This window comes from Pleurodeles waltl, chromosome 12 (genome assembly GCF_031143425.1).
Source record: "Pleurodeles waltl isolate 20211129_DDA chromosome 12, aPleWal1.hap1.20221129, whole genome shotgun sequence".
Taxonomy (NCBI): Eukaryota; Metazoa; Chordata; class Amphibia; order Caudata; family Salamandridae; genus Pleurodeles; species Pleurodeles waltl.
Genome location: NC_090451.1, coordinates 69,748,297 through 69,756,707, shown reverse-complemented (window position 1 = coordinate 69,756,707; position 8,411 = coordinate 69,748,297).

Genomic DNA, 8,411 nt, shown 5'->3' with positions numbered 1-8,411 from the left:
CGTATGAAAAAGCACCGAAGACCCTGCACTCATTTGACTAGTCATTTACTCAAGATTTTCCAGCGAGATGGAGGCACTTAGTCATTAAATAACTTTATTTCTGCCAGAAAGCCATAAAAGTAGGCATCACAATAAGACAATTGAATACGTCAATGAATACAATAGGCACAATCCTACACATCATCAGTTTAGAAACAAAACAATAAAAATCATTGAAAGTTTTAGATAAAAATGCATTGCAACTGGTAATTAAAAGTCTGACATAAGATGCTAAACAATCTTTCCCAAGCAGCAATAATCACAATATGGTCGGATTACTCGGCTTTTAATTGATCAGTGAGAGCTACACATAGTAATAAAGACCATTTCTTAGAGGCCTAGGGTGCAATTACAAGCCTAGTACTTGTATTCGTAAAAAGGGTCAATTTTAACAGACACCTAGACAGGAAGTTCCTTCGTTCTCCATTTCCATGCCCACAACAAAAATATTGCGTTCAAAATCCTGAGTGTCTCCCGATAATTCCTAACCCTGAGCATCTTGCATAATGCAATGATCCACTTTGAGTGGGGCTTTTTATATACTTGGGTAAAAGGAAAGAAAGTGTGCTTCCATTTCACTTTGCGGAGGATGAGTCAATAGTTTGCCGGCATGTTTTTCCCCATTTCTCAGTGACAGAATTTAGTGGCAGTATGCCCAGTCTAATTTTTACATATGAATGTTTAGCCTGAGGTGGATAAATTCAGTCCAGGTATTGCTCATATATTTAGGGGAGCACTTGTGGTTAAAAAATTGCCTGCTTTACTTCCTCTGCCTGGTCTTTCCAGATCTATGTTAACAAAAATTCCCAGTGATTCATTTACTTTCTGGGTGACGCCTTTGATGAGTTCCAGGGGGGAGTCCCATATCTCACCCATTTTATTCATCTGGCACAGATTTTTAACATGTCTAAGCCATGGGGTGCGAAACTTATTATCTCCACAGATTAGCTCTGATACAGCATCCCTATATGGTCTCAATTCCTCAGTAGACCACAATTGTAGGAAGCTGGCCTGGTGTGTGGTGCGTACCAGGTCCAGGAATCCCCTATCAGTGAAGTGTGGGCGGTGTCTAGAAGCCAGGCTCTCTAGCGGTAGCTGTGGATGAGAAACCAATGCTTATCTAGGAGACATGCAAAGCTCATGGAATACCACTGTAGTCACACAGCACTTACACACATGAAAGAAAACACTTAGGCCCATATTTATACTTTTTTAGCGCCACATTTGCGCCGCTTTTTGACGCAAAAATGGCGCAAACTTACAAAATACAATGGTATTTTCTAAGTTTGCGCTGTTTTTGCATCAAAAAGCGGCGCAAATGCGGCACTAACAAGTATAAATATGGGCCTCAGTGTTAAAAAAAATAATGGTTCTTTTGTGCTTTTAGGTAATTGTGTCACTAAAATAGAGAGGCAACCCTCCAATAGGAGGTAAGTAACACACTAGATATGTACACTAGTAATCAGAAATAGGCATTGAAAGTGTTAGAAAACAGTGTAAATAGCAATAAGCAATAGTGCCTCTAAAGGGAGCCCAAACCATATACTAAAAAAATGGAATGCAAGTGTAGGACCCCCACGTAGGTAAGTGGAATATGTACAGGGGAGGTGGGGGTACTAGGAAACCCCAAAGGTAAGTACCACAGTGCCCCCCAGCGACCAGGAAGAAAGGAGTAAGTTACTGGATTTTCCCCAAACCACCCAAACGGAAGGAAAAGAAGAAAATGCAACACCCAGATAAGACTGCAAGGAACCAGCAGTGGATTCCTAAAGAGAAAGACCTTTGAAAAAGGGGGACCAAGTCCAGAAGTGTCCAGTGGGGGCAGGAGCCACTACTCACCCAACTGTGGTTGCAGGAGCTGGTCGAGGATAGGATGGAGACGGTCAGGAATGCAGCCCTGGAGCAGGTGAAGTTCCTGGAGTCGATGGTCCTCGCCGGATGGATGATTGCAGTCGGCCAGTGGCGTGGAAAAGCCACCAACAAGCCTGGTCAAAGCCCAAAGTCGCAGTGAAGCAAAAGTGGAGCTGCCAGGGACGAGCAAGGTCCAGGAGGCCTCAACCCACTGGGTAGTCCTAGGGGGACCCTCAACAAGGCAGTGGGTCTACAGAAGAAGAGACAGCCCCCACAGGAGTCCCACTGGAAGAGGAACCAGAAGTCGCAGAGGAGCCCACGCAGCACACCTGGATAAGGGTCCCAAGCCGCAGGTGAAGCATGCAGAGGGCTGTGCGTCACAGGAAAGGGTGCCGGGGGCTGGGGCTACAAGGAACCTGAAGATCCCTTGGAGGAGATGCCAACAAGCCTTGGTAGCTGTAAGAGACGTGGTGCAGGGGCGTACTGTCCTACGAGGGAAGGCAAGGGCTTAGCTCCACCAAAGTTGGACAGCTGGTAGAGAGGACCAAGAGAACTACTCAGGACTATCACCCATGATGCAGGATCCACACAGCTCAGGATGAGAGAAGGACCATGCAGCCAGTCGTCGTTGCAGTTGGGGCCTGCGGATGCAGGGAAGTGACTCCTTCATGCCAAGGGAGATTCCTTCTTCTTTCTCATGCAGGCTGTAGGCTTGCCACCCTCAGAGAATGCACAGCTGGGGGAATGTTGCAGAAACTGGAAAGAGCCGTGGAAACAATTTTGTAAGCAGAGTCTTCATCGTGGATGCAGATTGTTGGTTCCTGGAGGGTCCAGTTGCGGTTCCAGTGGCTAGAAGTTGAAGTAGAGGTTGCAGAGGAGTTCTGCTGGAATCTTGCAAGCCGAATCTGAGGACCCACTCAAGAGAGAGACCCTAAATAGCACTGAAAGAAGGACTGGTCACCTTTTAGGAGGGAGCTCTGACGTAACTTGCGTGACCTGGCCATTCAGATGCTCCCAGTGGTCCCTGCCAACCTTGGATTCAAGATGGTAGAACTCAGGGACCCTCTGGAGGAGCTCTGGGCACCACCTCTGGGCACCACTCCACTTTCATTGTCCAGTTTCACACCAGAGCAGGGACTGGAGGTTCCTGAACCGGTGTAGGCTGGTTTATGCATGGAGGGCACCAAATGTGCCCTTCAAGCATGCCAGTGGCTTGGGGAGCTACCCATTCCAAGCCAAGTAACACCTATTTCCAAAGGGAGAGAGTGTTACCCCCCTCTCCCAAAGGCAATCCTTTGTTCTGCCTTCCTGGGCTTGAGCTGTTCAAGCAGCAGGAGAGAAGAAACCTGTCTGAGTGGCGGCAGCAGCTTGGGCTGCCCAGAAAACTCCAGATGTCTGGTAGGAGCAATGCGGGGGTCCTCTAAGGAGCCCCCAGAGTGCATGGAATCATACTTCCAATACTTGCAACAGTATTGTGGTATGATTCTGACATGGCCTGCAGATGCATTTTGCATGGGCTCCGCATGGATGGCATAATACATGCTGCAGCCCATGGGGATCCCCTGATACCCAATTGCCCTTCCATATACTAGGGACTTACTCCACATATTTTGGATACTGGTGCCCCCATGTAAGTGATTCAAGTAACCAAGTTTGAAGGTTGAGAGCATAGTCACTGGGGTCATGGTTAGCAGGATCCCAGTGACCACAGTCAAACAGACAAAAAGTGGGGGTAACCATGCTAAAAAAGAGGCTACTTTCCTACAACAAGCGCACTCAGTGTAATAATGGTTTTAAAGAGATTACATGATGGATGCACTTGAGGGCCACACTGAATCTAAGTGGTGTAAGCGGGGTACTTGATGGCAGGTTTGAAAGCCCAGGTGTATTTATTTTCAATCAGCGTCGGCACGTGGGAATTAATATAATCCCAATGCTCAGCGTCATATGTTGCAGCTCCACCGCTGTTGCTTTGTACAGACTGAGGGCTCAGGAGATGGACCCACCCATAGAGGCCCTGTGCTATCTGCCAATTGCAGCTGCTCCTTGATGAAGGATAGTTCTACTTTTCTCAATTTGTGGGGCCCATGTCAGGTTGCCAGCCATTCCTACTCCTGGGTAGTCGAAGTATTTAACCTTCTCAATTGAAACTCCACCAATGGTCACTCTGCCCAGAATGATCTATGCAGGTTTAATACCATATACTTAGATTTGGATGGATTTATTTCCAGGTCCCTGCTCATGCAAAAATCTGCAAAAGAATCCAACTCCGATTGGAGACCCATTGGAATTCTCGAAATGAGGACGGTATCATCTGCAAACATGAGAATTGGCACAGGGGCTTCAGCTAACTTAGGAGCATCATGTTTACATTGCGTTAGACAGTCTACTGCACCATTAATATAGAGGCTGAATAGGGTGGGTGCCAACACGCATCCCTGTCTGAGCCCTTGCTTTGTTGGAATCTGGGTCGTAAGGTCCCAACGCCTACACCCCCGTGTTCCACCGCACCTTAGCATAGGAATTTGTGTGTATACATTTCAAAATCAAGAGAAGGTCATCAGGAAGACCATATGATTCTGAAGACCATATGATTCTAAAGTCCTCCACGGTTTTTCCGCTAGACCAAATCACATGCCACCCTCAAATCAATCAGCGTAGAGATGGTCCCGCCTTAGGGTAATGTATTTCCTACACAATATTTTAAACCAGGAGACTTGATCGAGAGTACTGACCCCAATTCTAAACCCCGCCTGAGCATCCTCAAGAATATGATGGTTGGAATGCCAGGATTGAAGCCTTGTCAAAACTTGCCTAAAAAAATATGTTTTGGGTGATGTCAATTAGGCTTATTGGTCTGCAGTTGGCCGTAAATATCTATTCCCCTTCTTCTATAGCGGCACTATCACAGCACCATACGATGTGGGAGGAATCTCCTCCCCCCTTATGACGGCATTACTTAAAGCATTGAGGTACGGTACCCAGACCTCAGTCTGTGATAGGTACAGGCCTCCGGGAACACAGTCCAATCCAGGGCCTTATCTTTTTTCAGTAATGTGAAGGCCTGAGCTGTGTCTTCCAATTTGAAGCTGATGGACTCTTCTAAAGTCTCTCTTGACATTATCTGTAGGGTCAGGAAAAGCTCTTGCGCCTTAGGGGTCTGCTGCCTGCATCATGTCACAAGGCCGTTCCATATAGAGTTCCTCAAAGTGAGTTACCCACGCCTCAGGCTGAATTACTGCCTCGAGGTGGTTGTAAGTGGACAGTGAATCTATGGACACCAACTTCCAAAAAAGTTTAGCATGTTTCCCCTGTAGGGCATCAGTTAGGTCTGATCATTTCCCAGCTTCTCAATTCCTTTTAGCTTCCCTGAGCATTGCCTTATAAATCCTCCTTGCAGCATCTTATTTTAGTGTAATTACCCTTTTTTATTGCTTCTAAAAGAGACTTTTTGGCATTATGACAGGGTTTTCAATACCATCTAGGTGAGTTTTTTGCGCCTCTCCCCCTCCACATTACTCCTGTGGAGTGGCCTCATTTGTGCCATCAGTTGGCAGTGTACAGTGACAAAGTCAACCTTTGTTGAACCACAAAACCCAAGCGGGGCATTCGCTCTACGAACAAGTTGTAAATCTGAGCCTGAATCTCATCATTTGCCACCTCTGACCATTTTACATTCCTTCTGTTATTTGTTACTTAAATATTATTTGTCACTATTTTAGGTGCCGGACTGCTACATTTAAATGGACAAGCATCAAATGGAGCCCTTATAACCACGGTCAAGTCAACAGATGCTATGGGGGCCTGAATCTATCTTAAGGGAATTAGCCCCTACAAAAGATTACAGTTCCCTAACTTCAGCCCTATGCAGTCATGTTGAGGTTCAGGAGCACTAATTCGGGGAGCATGCCTTATGTCTTGACTTATAGCTCTGCAGTCTTGGGGTTTCCTGATCCAAAGTATGGTTTTATTAATGAGTGAATCTTGAGATTCCCTAACACCCTGTGTCAGTTTAGGGACATTTATTAGGTATATGTCATGAGGTTTATCTAAGGGTTTGATACTCCTGGCTAGGTCACTTTGCCTATATGTGGTGTCTGGAAGTTGCCCCCTCGGTACATAAAGGTTAGTGATGAAAGTTGCCTCTTTCCCTGTGTCAACCAACCTAGACAGGCAGGTCTGTTCTAACTGAGGCTTTAGCTCCTGAATCGAATCTGTGCTCCTTCTGATGTTTATTGCCTTGTTGGGGGAGCCCTTCAGAAGGGTGCTTAGTGGGGCCCCGAGGCAAGGTATTAATGTTTGCTACCAGAACTGACACTAATTTCTATTTTAGTACTTTACTTAATCTGCTCATGTAAACTTTTAATTTTGCCCCTCAGGTAATTTAGTTGTGAGCTAGTAGCAGTGCTTAATTTGTAAATAAAAACGTGCGGGTGCCCAAAGCTCTCCTCCGAAACATGCGGCTGCTGTGTTTAAAAGTGCGAGCACAGAATACTGAGACAGCGTAATCGTAAAGCCATCTCAGGCCTCTTTAATCCATTTACAGACACTCCCTGGCCCGTCCGCTCACTCTTCCAGCTTTCTTTTTCCCTTTGTGACGCTTTTTCATTTTTCTCTTCCTCTGTCTTTCCCATAGGTGTCGTTTGCTCGCAGTAAATGCTTAATGCCAAAAAATAAGTGCCAGCCCTCAAAAATAAGTGCCTGGGCTCCACACTGGAAACCACTGGCTCAAATTAAGCACTGGCTAGTAGCTGCTTTTCTCTCCTTTGCGTCATTTGGAGCAGGACCATAGACGCTGGTTTCCTTGCACTGCTTGTGTTCGGGGGACCCCAGCACTGCAAAGCGATATGGGCACTCAATATCAGGTATTAAGCAAGGGAAGGATCTCATCTGATCGTTTTGGAGGCCTATCGAGGGGGTTCTGAGTGAACCTCTATAACCGAGGGGTGGTAGTTTGAATTTCCCTAAGGCCTTTAACTGAAGCATTTGTCTTTTCCGACTTTTTAAAATATAACTTAACGCCTTTTTCAGTAGCCCCTTTATCTCCTCCCCTTCCCAACTCGAGTAACCCTTATTTTTTGGGGCAAGTAAGCCCTCAATCTCCTCAATTTGTTTGTCGATTTGGTCCATAGTACAGTTCTCCGCTGAATGTCTGGGTGATTTTCTGTCCCCCACCCATCAGTTTATCAAACACCTTCGCTTTCCCACCCTCGTAAATGCCTTCAGCTCTTATGCACGAAAGTCAATAAAAAAAATTCTAGCTTACGCAACAAGAATTTTCAATTCTATTAAGGACACAGAGGCGAGGATTATGCTATCTCACTCTTTACTGTCAACACACAGCAGCCAATAGAGAAACAGAACTACATTTCCCAATATTAAACAGCCTCGATATGTCCTTAACACCTTAGTCCTTCCTCTTTCTTTGCTTAATATCCAGCTACCAAAGACGAACCATCACCCAAGAGAATTCGTATCGTCGAACCACGGGAATCCCAAACGCGGGAGATGAACAGCACAACAGAGCAACTTAAATCGAATAGCTTTCCATGAGAAACTCAGTCAAGTCTCCGTGGAATTCTTTCACGTAGCTTTCTCGTCTGAAAAAGAAAATCTTTAAGTAATACCATATCTTAAAAACGGAGGGTCACATCATTATAATACAATGTATTTGACAGAGATACAACTTTACATTAAATTGTTACCAAAACACGGGTGGGATAATCCTTGCCTCCGTGTCCCTAATAGAATTGAAAATTCTTGTTGCTTAAGCTAGAAAATGTTTGATTCTATGTCAGGACCGGAGGCTTCGGATTCTGCTAGTTTAAAGCTGAGCAAGTACCCCAGAAGCTACATCCACAATAGGTTTATGATAAAATAACTTAAAAGTAGAATCTGAAGACCAATCAGCCGCAGTCATAATGTCTTCAAGTCTAGAACCTGAATTAAAAGCTTTAGAAGCCATAGCTCCTCTAACAGAATGGGTTCCGAAAACAGAGATACCAATTCCTGCCTCGTGCAACAGGCACCCGACCCATCTAGCTAAGGTGGCTGAAGACACAGGTCCAAGTGGTTTCTGCAATGAAATCAACAATTGTCCAGAATGATCTCTCTTCAGTTCTCGAGTAACATCTTCATAAACTTTCAAACAATTCACAACACAAAGTTTAGAATTATCCCTGAAACTTGGATAAGAAATGCATGTAGAATGTGATTTAGTTTGTTTAGAAATCCGAAAAGAAACTCCCGTAGGAGTAAATACTCTACCTGCGATATCCAGGGCTTTAACATCAGATACCCTTCGACATGAAATACGGCAAAGTAACATAGTTTAGCTGACAACTATTTTCTTGATAGACCCTCATTAGCCGGCCAAGAAACCAGGAATTTCAAGATAATATTTACATCCCATAAAGCAGAATATTTGGGTAGAGGAGGACGTACTAACTGTATACCACGTAAAAGCTTACATATCAGAGGATGTTCCCCAATAGGCTTACCCTCAAATCCAGGATGCTTAG